This window comes from Panthera pardus, unplaced genomic scaffold, assembly GCF_024362965.1.
Source record: "Panthera pardus isolate Hobbes unplaced genomic scaffold, ASM2436296v1 HiC_scaffold_6, whole genome shotgun sequence".
Taxonomy (NCBI): domain Eukaryota; kingdom Metazoa; phylum Chordata; class Mammalia; order Carnivora; family Felidae; genus Panthera; species Panthera pardus.
The window spans coordinates 99,264,822-99,277,142 of record NW_026526991.1 but is presented as its reverse complement, the minus strand read 5'-3'; positions in this window follow the sequence as shown (position 1 = coordinate 99,277,142).

Below are 12,321 nucleotides of genomic sequence, written 5' to 3'. Positions count from 1 at the left end.
ATAAATGATTGCTTTAGGAAAAAATATCTCAAATAAATAACCTAACTTTACACTTAAGGAGCTAGAAAAAGAACAAACTAAGCCCCAGGTTAGCAGATGGAAATTAATAACAAAGATCAGAACAGATATACATGATATAGGAACCGGAAAAACAATAGAAAAGGTCAGTGAAACTAAGCTTTAATTTTTTGAAAATATGAACAAGGTTGACAAAATTTTAGCTAAGCTAACTACAAAAAGAGAGAGAAGACTTAAAAACAAAAAAGGAATGAAAGAAAAGACATTACAAATAGCACAGAAATACAAAGGATCATGAGACTGTTATGAATGATCACATGCTAACAAATTGAACATAGAAGAAATGGATAAATGCCCAGAAACATACAACTTACCAATATTGAATCATGAACAAAAGAACGTATGAACAGACCAATAGTGAATAAAGAAACTGGCTCAGTCATCAAAAACCTCCCAACAAAGAAACACTCAAGGCCTGGCAGTTTCATGGGTGACTTCTACCACATTTAAAGACTCAATGTCAATCTTTCTCAAAATCTTCTGAAAAACTGAAGAGGGAACACATACTTATTTGATGAGGCCAGTATTACTCTGATACCAAAGCCAGATAAGGACACTACAAGAAGAGAAAACTATAGGCCAACATCCTTGATGAATGTAGATGCAATTTTTTTCAACAAAATACTGGATCAGAATGCCTGGGTGGCTCAGTCCATTAAACATCTGACTCTTAATTTCAACTCAAGTTCATGATCTCACGGTTTGTGGGTTCAAGCCCCACATCAGGCTCTGTGCTGACAGTGCCTGAGACTGCTTGGGATCCTCTCACTCTTCCTCTCTCAAAAATAAATAAATAAACTTGCACTCTCTCTCTCTCAAAATAAATAAACTTAAAAAAAAAAAAAAACCCAAATACTGGCAAGCAGTTTTTCAACAGCACATTAAAAGAATCATACACAGTGATCGAGCTGTAGCTATCTCTGGATTGCAAACGTGGTTCAACATGTGTAAGTCAACAAATGTGATACAACACATTAATAGAACAAAAGATAAAAGTCATATGATCATCAAAGCAGACGCACAAAAAGCATTTGACAAAATTCAACCTTCTTTCCTGATAAAAATCCTCAACAAATTGGGTAGAGGAGGAATGGTCATCAACATAATGAAGGCTGTATATGAAAAGCCACCAGGTATCATCTCACTCAGTGGTGGAAAAATGAGAGCTTTTTCCTAATGTCAGGAAGAAAAGTATGCCCGTCTCAACACTCCTATTTAACATAGCTCTGGAAGTCCCGGCCAGAGCAATTAGACAAGAAAAAGAAAGAAAACATCCAAATCAGACAGAAACAAGTAAAATTGTCTCTGTTCGCAGGTGACATGATCTTACCTACATAAAATCCTAAAGATGGTACAAAAACTGTTAGAATGTGTAAATAAATCCAGTAAAGTTGTAGGAGGTAAAGTCATCATACACAAAATCAGTTGTATTTCTACATCCTAACAAGAAACTATGTGAAAAAGAAATGAAGAAAACAATCCCATTTACAAGAGCATCAAAAACTAAATACTGGGGCACCTGGGTGGCTCAGTCATGTAAGCATCCGACTTCAGCTCAGGTCATGATCTCATGGTTTGTGAGTTTGAACCTCACGTTAGGCTCTGAGGTGGAGCCTGCTTCGGATTCTGGGTCTCCCTCTCTCTTTGCTCCTCCTCCACTCGTGCTTTGTCTCTCTCTGTCTCTCAAAAATGAATAAACATTAAAAAAATTTAGGGGCACCTGGGTGGCTCAGTCGGTTGAGTGTCCGACTTCAGCTCAGGTCATAATCTCACAGCTCGTGAGTTCGAGCCCCGCGTCGGGCCCTGTGCTGACAGCCTGGAGCCTGCTTCAGATTCTGTGTCTCCCTCTCTCTCTGCCCCTAACCCACTTGCATTCTGTCTCTGTCTCTCTCAAAAATAAAAATAAACATTAAAAAAAAATTTTTTTTAAATAAAATAAAAATAAATAAATAAATTTTAAAAAAGCAAAATACTTTGGAATAAATTTGACCAAGGAAGTGAAAGTACACTGAAAATGATGAGACATTGGTGAGAGAAATTTAAGAAACAAAAGAATAAATAGAAAAGTATCCTGTATCCTACTGATTCAATACAATTTCTTCTAAAATTACATTGACTGTTTTCACAGAAATAGAACAAACAATCTTAAAATTCATATGAAACCACAGAAGATGCCTAAATAGCCAAAGCGATCTTGAGGAAGAACGAAGCGGTAGGCATCCTGCTTCTTGATTTCAAACTATTACAAAGTTGTAGTAATGAAAAAACAGCATAGTAATGGCATAAAAGCAGACACACGGACCAATGGAATAGAGTACAGAGCCCAGAAATAAACCCATGTACAGTTGACTAATTTTTGGCAAGGATGCCGTGAACACTCAATGGGGAAATGATAGTTTCTTCCATAAATGGTGTTAAGAAAACTGGATATTCATAAGTAAATATGAATAAAACAGGACCCTTATATCATACCACTTACAAAAATTAACTAGTAGGAATTAAAGGCTTAAAAGAAAGACCTGAAACCATAAAAATTACTGAGGAAAACATAGTGAAAATGCTCCTAGACATTGGTCTTGACACCAATTTTTGGATAAGACCCTAAAAGCACAGGCAACAAAAGCAAAAACAAACAAGTGGGCTATATAACATGAAAATGTTTCTGCACAGCAAAGGAAGCAATTAACAAAACTAGAAGTCAACTTAGGGAGTGGAAGAAAATATTTGGAAACCACCTATCTGATGAAGGGTTACTATCCAAATTACATAGAAAACTCACACAATTTAACAGCAAAAAAAAAAAACCCCAAAACAAACAAAAAAAAAAAAACAATTAAAAAATGGACAAAGGATGTGAACAGCCATTTTTCCAAAGGAGACATAGAAATGGCCAAGAAGTCGGTAAAGAGACATTCATCATCACTATCAGGGAGATGCAAATCAAAACCACAATGAGATGTCACCTTATACCTGTTAGAATGGCTATCATCAAAAGGACAAGAGACAATATTTATTTATTTATTTATTTATTTATTTATTTATTTATTGGGGAGAAAGACAGAGAGAGAGAGAGAGAGAGAGAGAGAAAATCTTAACTAGTCTCCATGCTCAGGGCAGAGCCTGATGCGGGGCTTGGTCCCACGAGCCTGGCATCATGACCTGAGCTGAAATCAAGAGTCAGATACTCAACCGACTGAGTCACCCAAATGCTCCGAGGCACAACTTTTAGTGAGGTGTGGAGAAAAGGGAGAACTGACTTGGGTGAATTCACTTGGGTGGGAATGCGAACTGGTGCAGCCACTATGGAAAACAGTATGGAAGTTTCTCAAAAAATTAAAAATCAAACTGCCATATGATCCTGCAGTCCAATTCTGGGTATATATCCCAAGAAAATGAAATCAGTATCTCAAAGTGATATTGTTTGGGAACGTCATCAAAGAGACGTGACCACCGGCTGCCCTGTGACCTGGACCCAGGCACTTGGAGGTTCCTCATGCCTTCCCCTGTTCTTGGAATGGGGGTTCTCACTCCCAGAGGACACAGCCTTGAGATAGTGATGTGGTGATGAGAACACCTGCATGGTGTACGTGACCGAGCCCAAGCAGGTGGGGGGCACCCACCGGTCTTGCTGCCTCCCAAGACAAGCCTCTCATGTAAATTCCTTTTGTAAATTCCTTTATTAAAACTGCCACCTACCAACCCAGAGTGGCCTGCCTCTATTTGCCTTCTTCATATGGGGCTGGTTTCAGATTTCACCTGGGAATCTCCCGACAGGATTATGAACCAACAATTGGTGAGCCAGTCAGCAGATTGAAGAAATGGGCCTTGGTCAAGAGGCATCTGCAGGGGGACTCCTAAGTTGGCCATCAACTTCTGTGTGTGTGCGGGGTAGGGGGTGTGTGTGACTTGTATGTCAGATGGACCACTGCATGACTACAGGGACACCCAAAAGCACAGGCTGATATAATGCATTTGGTGAAGCCGCTCAGGGCACACTGAGGGAGGAGGGAAGCATGTCGTTCCCGCGGTGGGCTGGCCTCTACTGTGGGCAGCTCACTGGCCACCAGGCCCGACTAGAGGGTGAAGCTCGGGTTAGAAAGTTAGAAGCGCTGAGGTTAGAGAAGGATGCGGGGGTGTCCACTAGTCTGTTACTTTCAGGGCTGGAAGACAGGGGTGGGAGAGCAGGATAGTCATTTGGAGACCTTAGGGTGCTGTTTTGCAAAGCCAGGAGGGTGCAAGCTGCCACTGATTAAGATCCGGGCATTTGTGGCAAAGCCTGCTTAGTGCACAAAGAGGTGAAATCTCTGAGAAAGTGATGAAATGAAGGAAAAGAGGAGAATGTTATGGTAACTGATGAAAACACAGACAAAACATCCCATGCTTTCTGACCCTTACCAAAAAAAAAAAAAAAAAAAAAAAAAAAAGTTTTAAATAGCAGTTACTCAAAAACTTCTAGAAAACTTGCATTCTTTCTCTGTCCCTTCAAGTTGTAAATGTTATCATGTCTTTGAAATGTAAACTCCCCAGGAGGTAATCAAAACCTGGCCCACAGAGACTGAAGGAAAGAAAGTAACATATATCTGTAACATACATTTGTAATATACATCTGTAGAAGTTCCTTTGTTCACCGCATTATAATGACCTCTCATTATAATAAATATAGAATGTAGAAGTTCCTTTGTTCACCGCATTATAATGACCTCTCATCGGATTTTAACCCTGGCCACTTTTAAGTCTTGTGTTTCTTGCAGACAGCACTGGTTTTTCTCTGACCCTTTGGCAAAAAGTGTTCCTGCAAAAGTGCTTCATTTTCAAGAGATTCATGGAAAAGACTGACAAATATGTTTCCCCTAAGATCAATTTGCCTTCACATGGGAGGGACAATGATGAACCTTTCAAGTGCTCCCCCGGGGCTGCCTGCACAGCCCCACCATATGTCCCGGAATGGTTGCTGGGACCTGTCCCTGTTCTCCTTCCCCACATCAGTACCATGGGCCAATTACATTGATGATACAATGGTAACATAGGAAGACTTGTCTCTGCTGCAGGACAAAGCCTTACTGGAGCATCTGCAAGGGAGAGGATGGGCAGGGAACCCTCAGAAAGTTCAAGATCCAGACGCTGCTGTAAGGTTTTGGGTGTTGTCTGGTTGGGTAAAAGCTGTGATTAATACGGTGCAAGCCCTTGTAGGAATTTTGAGGTTCTGAGGGCTGTTAAAAAAATTTTTTTTAATGTTTATTTATTTTTGAGAGGGGGAGGGGCAGCGAGAGAGGGAGACACAGAATCCAAAGCAGGATCCAGGCTGGAGCTGTCAACACAGAGCTGGACGCGGGGCTCCAACTCACGGACCTCAAGATCATGACCTGAGCCAAAGTCGGACGCTTAACCGACCGAGCCACCCAGGGGCCCCCAGCCTTGGGATTTAAAATGCCTTCCTTGTTAAAAGGATGAGGCAAGTGCAATTGGTTTAAAAAGCCTCCTCACTCGTGATTATTTAAATTGTATCTTTCCACCCTGTGTTTATGTAAGTGCTGAATCATGAAATTGTACACCTGAAACTAATATCACGCTGTATGTTAACTAACTGGAATTAATTAACACATTAATTAAATTTATTTTATTTGTATTTCTTTAATTTATTTTTTTAAATTAAAAAACTTAAAAAAATTTTATCCTCCTTGATTTTTTCCCCCTATATACATGGAGATTCAAACAGATTATATGAAAAGGAGAAAAGAATTTTAACAGAGTCCTCCATAAGGAGGAAAGAGTTTTTTGGGAGAAGAAAGATGTGCTGGGGTCAAGGAATACTGGTTTGGCCTAAAACATGAGGCTTTCTGTCTAGGATATCAACACAAAATAACAGAATCATGTAGATTTTATTCTAGTGCGGTTGTTAGTAACGATAACAGTAATGACCAACTTTTTTGTTTGTTTTGTTTCAGCTTCTAGACATTAATTCTTATCCTGATAAGTTTTTAAAAGGCTCGGGTCGAAGAACTTTCGTTTCTGAGACTCAACTAGAAACAAAGCCAATAAAGGCAGGCAGGTGTCGTGGTTCCCTATTTACATTCCTTGAAACCAGGAAGTCCTTTTGACTCTCAGGAGATCATTTCCTTTTAGTTCCATTTATTTACTAGATTTTTCTCCTCTCATGTTCCATAAAGAACTCCCCAGTTTTCCCACAATGACCCCCCCCCCTTTCCACCTGGGGTGTTCTTTCCTCAGCTGGACGAGAAGCCCCTAGAGGGCAGGATTTAGGCCTGGGGGTTCCTGTCATAAGACAGCACTGGGCACTGTTTTTGTTCTTAGGCAGTGGGATGGTGTCAGCGACTTCTCCTTGATGTTCTGGGTGAGCAAGAGGGCGTTTGTGGACTTTGGGAGGAAGCCCGTATTCGTGGCAGAGAGAGATTAGGCACGAAGGCTCCCGGAGACGGTCTGTAACAAGTGTTGGCAGCTGGCAAAGACCGTGGAGGCACATTGGCACTTGGTCAGCGGCTGTGGCCAGGTGACGTTAGAGAAGGTCAAGTTCAGACCGGGGACTGGGATGCCTGTGGGCAGGGGGAGTGGCGCCGGGACAGGGTGCTGCCTGTGGCGGTGGGCGGGGAATCTCTGGGGAAAGTGGCTTGAAGCATAAGACAAGTGTCAAGTGCTCTTTTGAACCAGGGAGAATGGATTGATCGAAGTTCTTCTTCGAAACGTGTTAGATGGGTTTGTGTAGTAGGTTAGGAATTAAAAGATAGGAAAAGAACGGCGATATTCGGAGCAACACTCCTGCCTAATGTTCTGTTTCATTTAAAAGAACATAACCCCCATCTTAGAAAATAAACTCTTCTGGGGCGCCTGGGTGGCTCAGTTGGTTAAGCGTCCAATTCGTGAGTTCGAGTCCCGCGTCGGACTCTGTGCTGACAGCTCAGAGCCTGGAGCCCATTTCAGATTCTGTGTCTCCCTCTCTCTCTGACCCTCCCCCGTTCACGCTCTGTCTCTCTCTGTCTCAAAAATAAATAAAGAAAAAACATTAATAAAAAAAGAAAATAAACTCTTCCTGGGGCACCTGGGTGGCTTAGTCGGTTGTGCTCCCGACTTCGGCTGAGGTCATGATCTCACGGTTGGAGAGAGTTCGAGCCCTGCATCGGGCTCTGTGCTGTTAGCACAGATCCTGTTTTGGATCCACTGTTCCTCCCCCGCTCTCTCTGTCCCTCCCCTGCTCATGCTCTCTCTTAAAAAATAAACAGTAAAAAAAAAAGAAGAAAATAAACTCTTCCCTCCCCATTGACATGACTGGGGAGAAGTTCCCATGATCTATGTGACACACAGTCCTGACATGATGAGCACACAAAGACAAGCTATTTCCGAGCTTCTAGGGAAGGATCTGAACTCTCTCCTCAGGAAAATTTGGTCTTTCAACTTAGACATCATTCTGCTGACAAAGACTAGCTCTGGGACTGTGAAGTCTAGGAAAACAGTTCCTTCATTTCGTGAATGGATCCGGTTCTGGTGCAGTGAACTGAACACTCTGAATATCTCTGGAACAATCTACCTTCTTGCCGCTTTGGCCTGATAGTCTAGTATTTTTGGTTCAATAGAGCTGTGGCTTCTAAGCTCCCTGAGATTCCTTGTTTCTACACAGCATGTATAGAATGAGGCTTGGCCAATCCCCATCCAGATCTTCACCCCTCCCATTGTGCCTGAGGCTGTGACCTCATCACCTGGATCACCTAGGAGGTGAGACAGCCTGGGGCAGAGAACTCCGTGTCTTCTCTCAGATCTCAATGGCGGGAGTTGAACCCGGGGCCAATTTACTCCCAAATGGTGTTCCTTGGCTCTACGCCCTGTTTGCTATGCTTTTTGTATTTTTTCTCTTTGTCATGTTCTCTCCCTTTTTACTTGAGATTGACCAATATATAAAGAAATGTGAGTATATTTCCCCTCGGCCTTAGGACACAGGGGAGCTGAATGAGAGAATGTGTGTGTGGAGTGAGAAGGTACACACTGTAAGGCCGGGGACATGGAAACAATGTTTGCTGTTCTCTGAACTTCAAGGTCTTAATGACGCAGGGCTAAACGTCTTAGAAATCCTAATCTTACAGGTGCTAGAAGTATCTGGGGGACACAGGCCAGGACTGGACTAGGAAGCCCATCTGTGGTACACGTATAAAGCATGAGGAGGTATCTAGGGCCCTGCCTGAGTTGATGTAAGGCCCAGGTATAAGTTCTCAGGAAACTCTGTGTAATCTGGCGACAGATGAAGGAATTTTCAGATGATGGTCTCTGACCCACCATGCTTCGTGTTAGTCTTGCTTAGATGCAGGTGTTCTCTGCATAATGCTGTGCGTAAGGATAAAGGAAATGAGATAAAGATGGACCATCTGAGAAGGCCAGGTGAGTATCCTTTGCCCTTCACTTCTCTATGGGCTCATTGTGCCCGTAAGCTGTCAGCTCTAGTAACTTTCATGGTCAATGTGCTAGATGGCCGAGAACTCCACATCCAAATCTAGTCTTTGCGAGACAGCCCCCTCACACTCTGTTTAGCCTAGGAATTCTGAGTCTTCTCTCTAGGGAGAACACTTTTCAAGCAGAAGTTTGGTTCTGAGCCCTCACTGACTTCAGAATCTAGGGTCTCCTGTAGGTGGAAAAGTTTCTCTTTACTCATCTATACTTGTGATGTTTCTCCTGATAGTTTCATTGACGAAGCTACCATTAAAAAAAAAAAAAAAATTAGGCGGGGCGCCTGGGTGGCTCAGTCGGTTGAGCGTCTGCCTTCGGCTCAGGTCATGATCTCACGGTCAGTGAGTTCGAGCCCCACGTCAGACTCTGTGCTGAGCGCTTGGAGCCTGGAGTCTGCTTCCGATTCTGTGTCTCCCTTTCTCTCTGACCCTCCCTCGTTCATGCTCTGTCTCTCTGTGTCTCAAAAATAAATAAACATTAAAAAAAAATTAGGTGACTCTTGTCCAGGCACCTGTTATAAAGTTGCCTTTGTGATAGGGATAAGTGCAGAAGGACCTTGTAGGGATAGATCATCGTACAAATAGCCCGAGGAGACTGAAAGTCCACTGTTCAGAGGGACATTCTGACCACCAGGTGACCATAATTCCTGAAAATTGTGTGCGTGCCTCTCTAGGTAAGATCAGCTCTAGCTTTCTTTATGCTTTTCTGTGACTCCCTTGTGACATCACAGGGAGATAACACACCAGATTCTTGCGTTTTTGGTCCTTGAACTTAGACATCCCTGAGTTCTTTGTGTCCCTCATATCACCCCCTCAATAGGAATGTTACATGTTAAACTTCTGTCTTCTCTCTGCTATGGAAGGTGAAAGTTGTGGGCTATTTGGTGAGGATTGACTTTTACGGCTCATTCGACAACTCCCATTATATAATTATTATAACAATATAACGATTCTATAACAGTAACATTATATAGCTTTATTATTATAAAGGGTGGGGTTATCTTCATAGGTAGAATCAGGACAAAGTCACAAGAAAGGGTTGGCCATTGAGGAACAAATGCTTTAGAGATTAAAACATTTCTTATACATTCATCTTGAGAAACAATAGTCTCTTGTGACAACTATTTCCCAGACTATAGGTCGAGAGTCATATAATCCTGTCCCGACAGGATTTTGCTGAGTGTTTAATGATGTACAGAAAATTTTATGATCTGCCTCTGTTTCATTGTGTCTGCTGTCCCAGATGGGTACCACCATTCTGCTGGGTCACAGTTACAATCAAACAATTTTCTTCCTGTTTCAGGCTGTCCTCTGGAGTCTCCAAGGAGAGACGTTCTGGGAAGGAAGGAAGACAGGATGAGAAAAGATCCCTCTCTACTTGTGAGGGTAGCAAGGGATTCTGAGGCTGACATCTGCACCCCTGGGCCATCAGTTTGAGAGTGGCTGAGCCTGTAAGGAATCACCTGTGACATCGTATTCCAGACATGAGAGGGCTTCTGAGTCCCTCATTATGTATGTTTATACTGGAAAAAAAAAAAAGAGAGAGAGAGAGAGAGATAATAAATATTTTGAGACTCTCAGAAAAGTTCTATGTTGCCAGGAATTTTTTTGTCGAACTTACCCTCCTTTGCTTATAGTCAATCCAAATCTCACATTTCCCATTTTCAGGCAAAATCCTAGGTGAATGACTTACATTCTCTTATTCTCCTAAACAACATGTAGAGTCATTCTTTCAGGGGAAGAAAAGCAAACACTTAATCCAGGACCACAGCTGAGTCCTCCTCCTCCCCACCCAAGATGATCACACAGCTAATTCATCGGAATGTTCTAAAATGTTCTGTCTAGATTGTTGTCTTATATAAGTGCCAGGCTCCTTTCACATCTTAGCATAGAATATAGTTTCATGAAGTCAGACGCATAGGGAAGGGATTGGTATAGATTGGTATAGATTTCCTCTTTCTACCCAAAGCGTCATGGCCCCCCAAAGGCTGCTGCTTCATTACCAATGGAACCGTTTTCATGGAAGTTCCTCCACATGATTCTCACTCATTCTTACCTACACATATGTCTACTTACCAGCTCTTCCTCTCTGTTCGCCTCTTTTAACCAAGTGCAATATTTTTGTCATGATGGGTCATTAAAGCATCTGTGTGGAAACCTCTAGTTGGAGAGGTATATAAGCGATTGTGGAGAGAGAGAAGGAGGAAGGGGGAGAGAAGGAAAGGAAAAGGGGAGGGAGGGAAAAAGAGGGCAGTGATATCTAGCTTGGAGATTCGGAATAAGTTGTTGTGAGATGAAAGAGACTACCATAAGAGACTCTTAAAAACTGAGAACAAACTGAGGGTTGATGGGGGCTGTGGGGGAGGGGAGGGTGGGTGAGGGGCATTGAGGAGGGCACCTGTTGGGAGGAGCACTGGGTGTTGTATGGAAACCAACTTGACAATAAATTTCATACTTAAAAAAAAAAAGAAATTCTAAAGAAAAGTCTGGCACTACCTGTCAGAACAGTTATGTGACAGATTTCCGCATTGCATTCAATGTTAAAATTGTCTGGAAAAGTCCCTTCATTGTATAATAATTACAATAAGTTAAAAACATTTGTTTTAATGTTTATTTATTTTTGAGACAGAGAGAGACAGAGCATGAGCAGAGGAGGGGTAGAGAGAGAGGGAGACCCAGAATCCAAAGCAGGCTCCAGGCTCTGAACTGTCAGCACAGAGCCCGACGCGGGGTTCGAACTCACGAGCTGTGAGATCATGACCTGATCCGAAGTCAGACGCTCAACCAGTCGGGCCACCCAGGCGCCCCTAAAATAACTTTTGAGAAAGAACTGTTAAATTTCAATTCACTTTGATGCTCACAAAACTGTATGGCTGCCTATTAAGATGCTATTCAAAATGGCCATGGGATAGTGTTTTTGTGTGTGTGTGTCTGCATCTGTTTCTTTGCATGGAGCGTTGTCTCTTGGTATGTCTGTGTATCTTTTTTTCTTCAAAAGTGCTCCTGCAGTTTCTGGGGGCACATTTCTCTTTTTCCATTTTCCATTTTCTTGTTCTCTTTTTATTGATTCTTTTTTTAATATTGATTATTTTAAAAAGTTTTTTTTTAATGTTAATTTTATTTTTGAGAGAGAGAGAGTGAGAGCAGGGGAGGGGCAGAGAGAGAGAGAGAGAGACAGAGGAACCAAAGCAGGCTCTGTGCTAACAGCAGAGAGCCCGACACGGGGCTTGAACTCACAAACGGTGAGATCATGACCTGAGCTGAAGTCGGATGGTTAACCAACTGAGCCCCCCAGGTGCCCCTAGAAAGTTTTAAATAATTTTTCTCATCTTCATCTCTGGGTTTGTGCATGTCTTTCCTATTTCGGTTTTCTAAATTTCTTCAAAAAACCAACTTTTGGTTTCAATGATCTGCTCTACAGTTTTTTTACATTCTATATTGTCTATTTCTGCTCTGATCTTTATTATTTCTCTTCTTCTTCTGGGTTTGGGGTGTCTTTGCTGTTCTTCTTCTAGTTCCTTTAGGTGTGCTGTTAGATTTTGTATTTGGGATTTTTCTTGTCTCTTGAGATGGGCTTGGATTGCAATGTATTTTCCTCTCAGGACTGCCTTCGCTGCATCCCCAAGCATTTGGATTGTTGTATTTTCATTTTTGTTTGTTTCCATATATTTTTTAATTTCTTCTCTAATTGCCTGGTTGACCCATTCATTCTTTAGTAGGGTGTTCTTTAACCTCCATGCTTTTGGAGGTTTTCCAGACTTTTTCCTGTGGTTGATTTCAAGTTTCATAGCATTGT